The sequence below is a fragment of the Notamacropus eugenii genome, chromosome 1, assembly GCF_028372415.1.
Source record: "Notamacropus eugenii isolate mMacEug1 chromosome 1, mMacEug1.pri_v2, whole genome shotgun sequence".
Classification (NCBI taxonomy): domain Eukaryota; kingdom Metazoa; phylum Chordata; class Mammalia; order Diprotodontia; family Macropodidae; genus Notamacropus; species Notamacropus eugenii.
The window spans coordinates 126,958,611-126,972,796 of record NC_092872.1 but is presented as its reverse complement, the minus strand read 5'-3'; the positions used below and the strand labels follow the sequence as shown (position 1 = coordinate 126,972,796).

The 14,186-nt window shown below is 39.6% G+C and overlaps 1 protein-coding gene and 1 long non-coding RNA gene across 11 annotated transcripts in view; one reads left to right on the top strand and one right to left on the bottom strand.

The window, feature by feature from the left end:
- The window catches only part of ZNF609 (zinc finger protein 609), a 230,449-nt gene that overhangs the window by 28,586 nt on the left and 187,677 nt on the right, over nucleotides 1-14,186 (bottom strand). The gene's annotated exons all lie outside the window — the stretch shown is intronic.
- Nucleotides 11,742-14,186, top strand: part of LOC140506541 (uncharacterized) — a 28,475-nt gene continuing 26,030 nt past the window's right edge. For 3 of the 4 annotated variants that reach the window (XR_011967963.1, XR_011967965.1, XR_011967966.1), the window contains exon 1: nucleotides 11,742-11,870. This is a non-coding gene — a long non-coding RNA (uncharacterized lncRNA). The remainder of the gene's footprint in view (nucleotides 11,871-14,186) is intronic. The other variant, XR_011967964.1, reaches the window with a different exon arrangement.

Here is a 14,186-nt window from a genome sequence, read left to right as displayed (position 1 = left end):
AATGAGGAGAAGAATGCTTTAAAAAGCAGAATTAGCCAAATGGAAAAGCAGGTTCAAAAGCTCACTGAAGAAAATAGTTCTTTCAAAATTAGAATGGAACAGATGGAGGCTAATGACTTTATGAGAAACCAAGAAATCACAAAACAAAAACCAAAAGAATGGAAAAATGGAAGATAATGTGAAATATCTCATTGGAAAAACAACTCCCATGGAAAATAGATCCAGGAGAGACAATTTAAAAATTATGGGACTACCTGAAAGCCATGATCAAAAAAAAAGCCTAGACATCATCTTTCATAAAATTATCAAGGAAAACTGCCCTGAGATTCTAGACCCAGGGGGCAAAATAAATATGGGAAAAAATTCACCAATCGCCTCCTAAAAGAGATCCAAAAAGAGAAACTCCTAGGAACATTGTGGCCAAATTCCAGAGTACCTAGGTCAAGGAGAAAATATTGCAAGCAGCTAGAAAGAAACAATTCAAGTATTGTGGAAATACAATCAGGATAACACAAGATCTAGCAGCTTCTACATTAAGGGACTGAAGGGCTTGGAATGTGATATTCCAGAATTCAAAGGAATTAGAACTAAAACCAAGAATCATCTACCCAACAAAACTGAGTATAATACTTCAGGGGAAAAAATGGTCTTTCAATGAAATAAAGGACTTTCAAGCATTCTTGATGAAAAGACCAGAGCTGAAAAGAAAATTTGACTTTGAAACACAAGAATGAAGAGAAGCATGAAAAGGTAAACAGCAAAGAGAAGTCATAAGGGATTTACTAAAGTTGAACTGTTTACATTCCTACATGGAAAGACAATATTTGTAACTCTTGAAACTTTTCAGTATCTGGGTAGTTGGTGGGATTACACACACACACACACACACACACACACACACACACACCATAGAGTGAATTGAATAGGATGGGATCATATCTTAAAAAAATGAAATTAAGCAGTGAGAGAGAAATATATTGGGAGGAGAAAGGGAGAAATGGAATGGGGCAAATTATCTCTCATAAAAAAGGCAGGCTAAAGACTTTTTAGTGGAGGGAAAAAGAGGGGAGGTGAAAGAAAAACATGAAGTTTACTCTCATCACACTTGACTCAAGGAAGGAACAAAATACACTTATTTTGGTATGAAAACCTATCTTACAATACAGGAAAGTGGGGGAGAAGGGGATAAGCAGGGTGGGAGGGATGATGGAAGAGAGGGCAGTGGGAGGAGGGAGCAATCTGAAGTCAACACTCTTGGGGAGGGACAGCATGAAAAGAGAGAATAGAAGCAATGGGGGGCAGGACAGGATGGAGGGAAATATAGTTAGTCTTACACAACATGACTATTATGGAAGTCATTTGCAAAAATACACAGATATGGCCTATATTGAATTGCTTGCCTTCCCAAAGGGAATGGGTGAGGAGGGAGGGAGGAAGAGAAGTTGGAACAACTGTCAAGTACTGTTCTTGCTTCTAGGAAATAAGAAATACAGGTAATGGGGTAGAGAAAGTTATCTGGCCCTACAGGACAAAAGAGAAGATGGGGACAAGGGAAAGGAGGGACGATAGAAGAGAGGGCAGATTGGTAATAGGGGCAATTAGAAAGCTCAGTGTTTTGGGGTGGGGGGAGGGGACAAATGGGGAGAAAATTTGGAACCCAAAATTTTGTGAAAATGAATGTTACAAGTTAAGTAAATAAATTTTTTTTAAAATGCCCATTCATCCATTCATTCATCCATCCATCCTTATCCTCAGACCTTAAATGCAAAGAACATCTCTGCCTTCTCTACTTGTGAGCACAGGGGTGAGTATCCACCATGCCTATCACTGATGAGACCAGGGGGTTCAGTTATTGTTTTTTTTGGTTTGTTTTTTTTTTATAATTTCCTTTGTTAAATATTTCCCATTTACATTTTAACCTGGCTCCAAAGAGGGTTGTGGGAACAACAGACTGGGAATCAAGAAGACCTGAAATTTTAGCTCAGACTTACAAGCTGTGTGGTCTTCAGCAGTGTCTTAACCTCTCTGGTTCTCAGTCTCCTCATCTATAAAATGAGGAGGTTGGCTTTGTTTCCTTCTAAAGCCCCTCCAGCTTTAAATATAGAATGCTATGAAATGCCAGGGAGGAACACACACACACACACACACACACACACACACACACACACACACACACACACACACACACACACTCTTTCTCTCTCTCTCTGTTTGGGATGATGGGAGCTGATATTTCTAGGTGCTAAATACTGAAACGCCTCTGGCTGACATCTCATTGGTTCTAATAATGAAACTAAAGTCACACAGGGTATCCAGGTTTTTATTTTTGGGGAGGGGTGACTAGGAAGGAAGCTATTGATTTTATGTTTGGCCTGGCTCTACCAGAGTTCAAGAAAAAGAAGCAGCAATAAAACTAGTGGGGGCAAAGGGACAGGTGATCAGAGCAGAGAGGGCTAGGAGTGCAAAGCTAGTTCTGGGACAAAAGGCAACAAAGGTGTGAAAAGATGAAAAGAAGGGCCAAAAAGCTGCAGGATGATTATTAAGCACACTGTGAATTCTCCTCGTATATGAGGCATTTTAGCAGATGATTCAAGACAAAGACATAAGACATGGGGCTTAGTACCTCAATGACAAAAGGTCCTGGGGGGCCACCAAAGGACAGCTGAAAGTAGCTGTATTTCATAACAAAGTATATGAGTAGAGAGAAGCCTCATTTATGCGTAGATCAGGTTTCTTCCTATTCTAGAAGTAAGTTCAAGGCAAGTATAACCCAGTAGTCAAAGGTTACAACAAGCTATTTCATCAAACAACTTGCTATTATAAACTTAACTGACAAAAACAAAGAAGAGAAACCAATATAACTATAAACTTCTAAACCAATATAACCAAATTCTCCCTCCAAAAAGATAACCCCAAACTAATAAACCAAAAGCAAACAAAAACAAAACAAACCAAAACAGTAATGGCTGGGGATGACCTGTTATAATCCTAACTGTCCTCACTCATCAGTTTGTGGATGAACATATGGCTCAAAGGAGATTCTGCCCTAACTCGCAGATGAGACCAAACTCTAAGACAGATGCTCTTGGAGAAAAGTGCTTATTATGCCTTTCATCATGACAGAAAATGACTGTATCACTTAGTACTGTATTAAGGCTAAAGAAAAAAAAGTCCTGTTTTTAGCTTGGTTAGAAGTACAAAGTGTTAATAAGCTTCTCTCTGAGGGACAGAGGGGATCTACTGGAAGCAGTCATTAATGAGCACTGTATTTACAATCATAAGACCTGGATTTGAATTCTGGCTCCCCTGCTTATGGGCTCAATGAAATCACTTAACCTCTAGTTTCTATTTCATCAATAAAATAATGATAATACTATTTGTTTTACCTACTTCCTTAGATTATAAGAATGAAAACAAATCCTCGTAAATCACGTGGTAACATCTCTTGTAACCCATAAAGTATTGCAAGACTGTCAGCTCTTGGTGGCATACTGAATGTGCCCTTTCCTCTCGGTTCTGTCATGTCGATACTACCTCATCAAAGGAGAAGCATGCTGGGCATGTGTGGAACTAAGAGCTTAGAATTCACAAGAGCACTGTAGTAAACAGCCCACAATTCTCAGCCAACATAGAACATTTGCTTCAGGTTTTCCCTTCCCCCTTAAGAGTTCATAAGTAAAGCTATCATACCTTACTGATTTATAAAATAAAGGATTGGTAGCAACCTTGTCTGTGTTCATGACTGCCTAGAGGCATTATCTCTAATGATTTATGAAAGCAAATCTGAAGCTTCTATATGCCTAAACCCTGGGATATCTGTGTGTCCTTCCCTACAGACTGTAGGCTGATTACACTAAGAAGGGTAGAGTGCTACTTTAACTTTCAAACCCAATTTCTGAGTTAAAAAAAAAAAACCAACACAGAAGAGTCTAGGAAGATAATAGAGGCTATACTTAATTGTCTTGGAATTCTACATTGCTACCTAAGAGCCAGAATGAGAATACAAAGCAGAGGCTATACTTCTTCAGATATATTATTATCTAACCCTAAAACTTGTTATCTAATTATATGGTATCTTTCTGAAAACATTTTCTCTAGGACAAGTGTTCAAATCAAATATATAGACAAAGGATGAGTATACAAGAGCATAGCTTGGTCATGTACAGTTCTCCAGAATCCAAGGAGATAAAAGCAACAACATTGGGTACACTGGGAGTTCATGGTAACAAAAGGGCACCCCTGCTAAGGACAGTTCTCAGTTATAAAGGACCACTGTGAAGTACAGTGCTCTATCTAAAAATCTGTCTTCTGGGGGAGGAGCCAAGATGGCAGAGTAGAAAGATACATACATGCTAGCTCCTAACCCACAGCCCATAAAATACCTATAAAGAAGAACTCCAAACAAATTTGGGAGCAGCAGAAGCCACAGAACAACTGAGCAGAGGAGATTTCTGTTCCAGAGAGCCCTGAAAAACCGACACCAAAGATCTGTCCTTCACTGGACCAGAGTAGAGCCCAGCCCTGCCTTGGCCTAGATGCACCGAGAGGAGCAGATCCAAAGCAGGCTTCAGGGACAGAATCTTCAGCAGCTGCACAGGTCCCTCAACCCACAGGTGCCAAAGGTCAGTGAGAGGATCTTTTCAGCTTGCTGAGAGGGGAGTGGGGTGTCCCCATAACTCAGGCCCCCTCGGGAGGCAGCAGCAGACAGGGGCTTCCCAAGCAGGCAGGAGCTGGGATCCATTGTTGAAGGTCTCCCCATAAACTCCCTGAGGGAAATAAGCCCCATGCATCGGTCCTGCCCCTACCTGAGCACCTGAACTTAATCTCACACCAAATAGCAGCCCTGCCCCAGCTGAAAGCCCTGAGGCTGCGAAGCAGCATTTGAATCTCAGACCCCAAGCGCTGGCTGGGTGGATCTGGAGGCGAGGTGGGTGTGGAGAGGACACTCAGAAGTCAAGTCACTTGCTGGGAAAATGCCCAGAAAAGGGAAAAAAAAAATAAGACCATAGAAGGCTACTTTGTTGGGGAACAGGTATCTCCTCCCTTCCTTTCAGATGAGGAAGAACAAGGCTTACCATCAGGGAAAGACATAGAAGTCGAGGTTTCTGTATCCCAAACATCCAGAATAAATATTCCATGGGCTCAGACCATGGAAGAGCTCAAAAAGGATTCTGAAAATCAAGTTAGAGAGGTGGAGGAAAAACTGGGAGGAGAAATGAGAGAGATGCAAGAAAAACATAAAAAGCAGGTCAACACCTTGCTAAAGGAGACCCAAAAAAATGCTGAAGAAAATAACACCTTGAAAAATAGGCTAACTCAATTGACAAAAGAGGTTCAAAAAGCCAATGAGGAGAAGAATGCTTTAAAAAGCAGAATTAGCCAAATGGAAAAGCAGGTTCAAAAGCTCACTGAAGAAAATAGTTCTTTCAAAATTAGAATGGAACAGATGGAGGCTAATGACTTTGTGAGAAACCAAGAAATTACAAAACAAAACCAAAAGAATGAAAAAATGGAAGACAATGTGAAATATCTCATTGGAAAAACAACTGACCTGGAAAACAGATCCAGGAGAGACAATTTAAAAATTATGGGACTACCTGAAAGCCATGATCAAAAAGAGAGCCTAGACATCATCTTTCATAAAATTATCAAGGAAAACTGCCCTGAGATTCTAGAACCAGAGGGTAAAATAAGTATCCAAGGAATCCACAGATCACCGCCTGAAAGAGATCCAAAAAGAGAAACTCCTAGGTACATTGTGGCCAAATTCCAGAGTTCCCAGGTCAAGGAGAAAATATTGCAAGCAGCTAGAAAGAAACAATTCAAGTACTGTGGAAATACAATCAGGATAACACAAGATCTAGCAGCTTCTACATTAAGGGACTGAAGGGCTTGGAATGTGATATTCCAGAATTCAAAGGAATTAGAACTAAAACCAAGAACCATCTACCCAACAAAACTGAGTATAATACTTCAGGGGGGAAAATGGTCTTTCAATGAAATAGAGGACTTTCAAGCATTCCTGATAAAAAGACCAGAGCTAAAAAGAAAATTTGACTTTGAAACACAAGAATGAAGAGAAGCATGAAAAGGTAAACAGCAAAGAGAAGTCATAAGGGATTTACTAAAGTTGAACTGTTTACATTCCTACATGGAAAGACAATATTTGTAACTCTTGAAACTTTTCAGTATCTGGGTAGTTGGTGGGATTATATATGCGCGCACGCACACACAGAGACAGAGAGCACAGAGTGAATGGAATAGGATGGGATCATATCTTAAAAAAATGAAATTAAGCAGTGAGAGAGAAATATATTGGGAGGAGAAAGGGAGAAATGGAATGGGGCAAATTATCTCTCATAAAAAAGGCAGGCTAAAGACTTTTTAGTGGAGGGAAAAAGAGGGGAGGTGAAAGAAAAACATGAAGTTTACTCTCATCACACTTGACTCAAGGAAGGAACAAAATACACTTATTTTGGTATGAAAACCTATCTTACAATACAGGAAAGTGGGGGAGAAGGGGATAAGCAGGGTGGGAGGGATGATGGAAGAGAGGGCAGTGGGAGGAGGGAGCAATCTGAAGTCAACACTCTTGGGGAGGGACAGCATCAAAAGAGAGAATAGAAGCAATGGGGGGCAGGATAGGATGGAGGGAAATATAGTTAGTCTTACACAACATGACTATTATGGAAGTCATTTGCAAAAATACACAGATATGGCCTATATTGAATTGCTTGCCTTCCCAAAGGGAATGGGTGGGGAGGGAGGGAGGAAAAGAAGTTGGAATTCAAAGTTATAGGAACAACTGTCTAGTACTGTTCTTGCTACTAGGAAATAAGAAATACAGGTAATGGGGTACAGAAAGTTATCTGGCCCTACAGGACAAAAGAGAAGATGGGGACAAGGGAAGGGAGGGATGATAGAAGAGAGGGCAGATGGTGATAGGGGCAATCAGAATGCCTGGTGTTTTGGGGTGGGGGGAGGGGACAGATGGAGAGAAAATTTGGAACCCAAAATTTTGTGAAAATGAATGTTAAAAGTTAAATAAATAAATTAAAAATAAAAATCTGTCTTCTGCAGGTCTTAGCTGAACATAGCATGGGGCCAATTTAACCCTGAGGTGGCGTGAGGAACTTTTGGCTCCAGTCAACTAGCTTAAGGTTGCCTACATGAGGAAAAATTCAGATCCCAACCCTCTTCTAATACCATTAATCTTAGTAGAGAATATTTTGTAATTTAAAGCTTAAATTCCTACAATGCCTCATTTAAGGGGTATCTAAAATCAGGATAGTAACCCCATTTCCAGGTCCTTAGCAATTTAACTTACCCCATCAGCTCCAGTAATACATCACAGACATGTTATCAGTCAGACCATAAGAAAGCATTCAACTTTGAAAGGGTCTGTCCTAGGAAGCTGCAGGTATAAATATTATTATTTCTCAGAGAGGTTATTTCTAAGGGTAGCTCATAATGGAGAGAAGAGGAAGAAGAAAGAAGGAGTTCATTAATGTCCTCTTCACAAAAAATAAATGATGGGACCTGCGATGGTACTTAGGGGGAGATGCTTTTTACTTATATCTTCTAAAGCCCAGGGAAAACTCATATTTTCAAAATCCCCAAATTTTCATGTTTGAGACAGATGGAAAATGGAAAACCTTCAGCTGTCCTAATTTCTGGGCTCTCAGGACATGAAAAGAGAGCACACAAGCCAACACCCATCATGCCTGAGTCACACTCATATGACCACAATATTTTCCAACTGCAGGACTTTCACCAAGAAACTGATCAGTAGCTAGTGGAAACCCTAGATTGTGCTCTCAGGTCTGGTGCCAGGGTGGGGTGGTGGTGAGGCAGATATGTTGCTACTATAATCATGGGTAAGAAAGTAAACTAGAAATGGGCTGGAGAAAGCAGAACTTTCATAGAATAAGCTCAATATAAGGAAGCCTAAGCCACTCCAACACTAACTCTAGCCCAGGATGTTAGTAAGGAATTCTGAGGATCTCAGAGCAGCCTTCACATATCCCTGAATCACAGACATTTTACATTATATTCATCACACCCCCCAAATCATACATCTTCCCTGTCCTCCTCCAAAGGTAACCACAAACTCTGTGTGTTTTTAAGGAGAGAGGCAAGCTCAGTGGAGGTCACTGTGCTCAGGTTGGCAGCTCGGTGGCAGCTCTAGTTACTGGGAAAGGGAAAGGATTCTCTGGCCAGTCCAACTTCCCTCCAATTCAAGTTCCCTCCCTGATGTTGGAATGGAGCCATGCTTGTCCACAGCTATTGTACTTTATGATCTAACAGGGCACGGAGACCTTGGCTGGGGGCATTTCTCTACAAGGCTCAGCAGATGCATTTTTCCTTTACAGCCCTGATTATCCAAGGGCTGTAGGGAGCTCCTAGTAAGGACGTTCTCCCAAAGCAGAACAGTGTTTTCTCTGTGACCTGTAGCCTAGGACACAGAGAGGTGGAGCTTTGCCTAGTATCTCACAGACAATATCTATCTGAGGCAAATCCTGAATCCAGGTCTTCCTGATGCTGCCAGCTCTCTAGCACATATATCATGTGCCTCCGGCACTGTGCTTAACTGAGCTTCAGGAATTGAACTGAAAAGAGAACCAGAGAGAGAAAAAGCATTCACTGCTGGGCTCAGCTCTGGGAGTTATCAGTCTGTTTCTGAATTCCCTGAGTATTCAGCCCCTTACTTAAAGGAGCAACATACCAATCTAGAATAGACTACAAAAAAAAAAAAAAAAAAGGGAAGCACAGAGTTTCATTTTCATTGTTTCATCCTTACAGATATCTGATTCCCTTCCACCAAATGCCACTCGCTCCCAAAGGTACGCTTTACATTTAAGATGGGGAGAAGAAGAATCATTCTAAGAAATCAGCTGAGGGATGAAGGGCAGGGAAAAGGTTTGCACATGGGAAAGAGGCATCCTATTTTAAGTCTAAGGAGAAGTAGAGGAAAGCACTATTAAGTTACAAGAGGAAAAATACAGTTCAATGGGAAGGTTGCTGATTGGTTTAATTAAAAGGTTCACATAGATTGGACAGAATATTATTTGAAAGCATTTCATTTGGATTTTGTAGAAACCCTAAAAGGAACAGAATAAATACCTTTTAGAGGAGAGAAAGCTGTGGATGCCAAGGCTCAAAATTACTGCTTCTTGATCATATATCAGCCTGTAACCATGGGATGACAGTAAAGGCATAAACTAAAGGAAATAAAGAATCTGGAAAGAATGGGATGGTCGATCAAATTGAAATCCCTTGAACCATCAGTGAGTAGCATGTCCTAAACTGTCATCAAGTTTGTCTCTTGTTCGTCCCTAACCACATTGAAAGCATAGTGTGCTATTACATCACATTCAAGTCCTGAGAGACAAGAATGAAAATAATGAAGCTGTAATCTACACAACCCTAAAAACAGGAGACTACTTCACAGGACTTTTAAAAAGAGAATACTTTAAAACTGTACAGTTGATGTTCACAGACTTCTTTGGTCAACTAGGATATGGGGATTGAGAGGCATTGTAAGAAGTCTACAGAACAAGATCCCAACATTTAGAGTAGGGACTCCTAATTTTTAGTGGGGGGATTACAGATCCCATCTGAGAATGTTTTAAAATTAATAGAAGATATAGGAATAAAAAAGAAGTCAATTGTATTACACTGAAATATAGTTATCAAAAAATACTGAGTAAAAAACCAAGTTCATGGACTCCAGGTTAAGAAATCCTGTACAGTCTAACTCAAAATGAGGAACAGTTTTATTTTATCTTTCAGTAGTAGAAGCAGCAACTTAAAGTTTTGCTTGAAATGGGCTAAACTTACTTTTGTGAGTCAAGGCTAGTTACAAAGGTAACCAAGACTTCCGCCTATCACCCTTACAAGTTTCATCAGACAGGTTGAGTCAAGATCTATTTTTCTAGCAGTATTTAGATCACCAAGTCTAGAAGGTCCAATAATGCTGTCCACTTGTTTTTTTAAACAACAAATGACTAGTAAACCTAATTCCCTCGTGCTCCACCTGAGTAAATATAACCACCTCTAGAATGGAAGAATTTTAGAACTCCAACTTTTCAGGTAACAAATTATATGAGACAATAAAGGAAACCAATCTTGAAAGACTTAAGAACTCTAATCAATATAACAATAATGATTTGAGAACCAATGATGAGAACAAGCTACTCACTTTCTAACAGAGATGACAGATTGAAAGTGCAGACTATGATATATTTTTTCAGAGATGACCAATGTGACAATTTGCTCATCTGTTTGTCTCTACCTCTTTCTCCCTTCTCCCCTTTCCTCCTGACAGGGTTGCCAAAAAAGAAGACTAAGAAGGTAAGGGAAACACTAAATACTTAAAAAGGCACCAAAGAGAAGAAAGGTCCTAAGTAAGAACAAACAAATAAGCAAGCCTTCAAAGTTACACAATGAATTTATCATATACTCAAAGGAAAAGTAAACTGTACATGGTAATTTTTTCAAGTTTCACATCCTTCTCTTTTTTACTGTGAGTCAATAAACATTTCTTAAGCTACTATGTGCCAGGCACTGTGCTAAGAACTAGGGATACTGAGAAAGGCAAAAAAACATCCTTGCTCTTAAGAAAGGGGGGAGACAATATGCAAACAACTATGTACAAATAAACTAGATAGACGATACATTTAAATAATTAATAGACAGGAAGTAGTAGAAGAGATATCAGGAAAGGCTTCCTGTAAAAGGTGGAATTTTAGCAGAGACCTGAAGGAGACTGGGAAATAAAGATAAAGAGGGCAAGTTCCAAGACGGCCTTCTCAGAAGTTTAGCCACAGAAGGGATTAGAGCTACAGGACAACAGCCAGCAGGAATGGATGCATCAAGTCAGATTTACTGAGAACAGGAGAAATACAATAATGTTTATAGCAAGCAGCCAGTACACAAGTAAAGACTGAAGATGAGAGAACAGAGATAACAGAAGGAGCAATCTGCTGTAAAGTGAGAGGAAAGGAAGTAGAGGCACCTTTTCAAATTTAACCACACCAGGGATATGGAATGTTAGTTAATGGGGGTGTTTTACTTTGCATCAGGAAATGCCCATTTTATTTGACTTTGGTTGGCTTCAGAATTTTAAAAAGGGGAAATAAAACATACAGCAAGTCAAACAAACTCCTAAAAGAATGCAGATTCATTTCTGCCCAGCAAAAGAATGAAGATTTTATTATGTTTTCCTAATTTAGAGGAAGGAATTTGGGGGAGAAGAGACTACCAACAGGATTCTTTAAAAGAAAAAGAAATTTAAAAAGTAAGCTGTATATAACATAGATTTGTGGTTTTCAAGTACAATCCTCTTTCTGTTCTATTTGCTTATGGAAGTTTTCATTTTATTTTGTGTTTAAGTTAAGGATAAAAATAAAACTTTTTTTTTTGAGAGAAACTTTAAAAAGAAAAGGAGATAAATCATTCCTCAGATTTTTTGCTTCAGTTTTTAAAACACTTGAAATGTACAATGCTGGCTAGTATGTCTGTACATTCTGTTTTTAAATCAGGAAAACTCCTTAATTCAAATGGGAATAGAGAAAAGTTACCACTCCATATCAACCTTCAGTTCCAAGGAAGAGAAAAAGAGGTTAAAGAACTGGATAAAAGCACAAAGGATGAAAAACGAAGTATGTGTTGATTTTGCTAATTTTTGATTTGAGCCACTGCTGTTGCCATGTGGTGCTCTCTGTTGCTATGAAGGTTTGTTGTGCCAAACAATGGTTGTTGGGCTCAATATGGTTGTGTTACTGGCTGAGACCTTTCTACAGGGAGTCAGACTAGGATGCAAATGTCCAAACTAAAGAGCTTGGTCACAGTGCCTGGGATACTTCCAGGTGAGTGTAGTCTAAAAGCAAATGACTCATGGTAAAGAGCAGTTAATTAAGCTGAAGAAGAAAGGAAATCGGTAACACAGAAAAGCAAGTATTATGTTACTTTTCTGGTACAATATCTTTAATCAGATATTTAATGGTTCAAAGGTACTTTTCCATGTCAGAATCACATGGAACAAAACAAGTGTAACAGCACAGTAATTTCTGTGAAAAGAGTTTAACAGGCTGCCTCTTCTCTCAATTGAGAGAGATAATGACATGGGGAGCAAGGAGGACTTGGTGAAAGGGTATGGAAGCAGATGAAGAAGATGAACCAACCACTTGGGCAGACCTTTCTCTGGGCAGCTAACTACAGGAAAACTAACTTCCTCCTAAGGAAAACCACTGTCTATTACTCTGGTAATGAGAAAACTGCAATCCCTAGACCAGAGCACATGGCTCAACCACAGAGTTTGAAATGTAGCCAAGTGTTCTCCCTGGAAACTGGGGCAGGAGCACACAGAAGCCACAATGGCCTGTCTGAAAAGACAGCTGTCTTTCACAGGTTTCCATCCATCCTCATCATCCCTCAAACTGATTTCATTTCTTTCTACTCTAAAGAGCCTAAAATGCTTAGAGCTGGAAGCAACCTATTTTAAAATAATGAAGAAACTGAACCTTAAAAAGTAAAATAGCTTCCTTGGGAAAGCAGAAAAAAGTGCAGTGGAAAGAGCACTGGCTCAGGAGTCAAGAGAAGTTGAGTTCAAATCTTACCTCTGACATTACTGCCTTACTCATGTCACTGAACCTTCCTGGGCTTCAGGTTTCTCACTTCTAAAATGGGAGGATTGAACAAGATTGCTTTAGAGATCCCTTCCACTTTGAATTTATGATTCTCTGCTCATGGCCACAATAACTAGGTAGGATTATAGCTAGGAAACAAGAACCTTGGTCTTTACTGACTCCTAGCATTTTTCTACTATATCCATTACCAATAAAGTAGCAAAGATTATTTCCTCTGGTCTTATGGGACCAAGAGCCCTGAAGTATAATGGTCATAGGATCATGAATTTTAGATCTAAAAGAGATCTTAGAGGTTATCTAGTCCCCACCCCTTAACTATTTTAGAGATGAGGAAGTTTAAGCCAAGGGACATTAAAGGGACTAGCTTATGGTCATATGATAACTAAGGTAGCAGAGCCTGGACTTGAATCCAGGTTCTCGACTCCAAATCCTGAACTTTCCCCACTAATACCAGGGATTTCTACAGAGAGTAATGTGGGGGGCAGGGTGCAGAGGGGGAGGGGAGGTTGTTGGACTAGATTTACCTCTAAGGTCCTTTCTGTTTTATGATTTTTTGAGATGAAGTGAGAGGAGCAGGAGTGGTACACTATAATAAAAATCTCAAGAGCAGCAAAGCCCAGGAGAGAATAAAACCTTTTACTAGTGTAAAAAATAAACAAAAACACACACACACACACAATTTAGCTCTTAAATTACATGCCAAAACCCACATCAAGATGCTACTGGGATTATATGGACTATTTAAAAAGTTCACTTCACAAAGTTAAATTTCATTCATGAGGTGTCATCTTCCAGAGCACAGTACCTGGGATTATGAAATCTAAGGCAAATCTGGGCTCACATGCCAGCTGCCTGTGTGACCCTGAGGCACAGCCCTTAAGTTCTCTCTGAGCCTTGTTTCCACATCAGTTAAATGAATAGGTGGAACTGATTATTTCTGAAGTCCTTTCCAGTTCTAAATCAATGATCCTATGATCCCTTCATAAAACATGGTTACATGAATTGTGTGCAACATAAACCCATATTCATCTCCATTAATCTTCCAGGACTAAGTAAGCTATATGCTGTGGCTTAAGTTACACAATCAAAGAATTTTAGAGTTCAAAGACACCTCCTTAATTTATGAAGGGAATAAACACAGGCCCATATACTTTAAGTGACTTGTCCAAGTTCCAATACCTAGTTAGCTGAGAGCTTGGATAACAACCAAGGCTTTCTATTAGCTTACTTCACTTTCCACTAAAGAAGTTCTGCTTAGCAACAGTAGTGAGACATGACACATTTGTGTGTGTGTGTGTGTGATCACCTACACCAGACATGGTAGGGTTTCTGCCCTAAAAGTGGCAAAAATGTAGATGCTTGAGTCTTTGTCTAAAAGGCCCACCTTAACTTTCATATATTTTAAAAAAATTCTTAAAAACATGTTAACATTCACATTGCATAAGCTAAGTATAGAGTGCTCAGCTCTGGCTTTTATTGCCATCAAGGTGAGGTTTACTGACTTAAGAATGTGGATTATAACAAGATCAAGAAAGA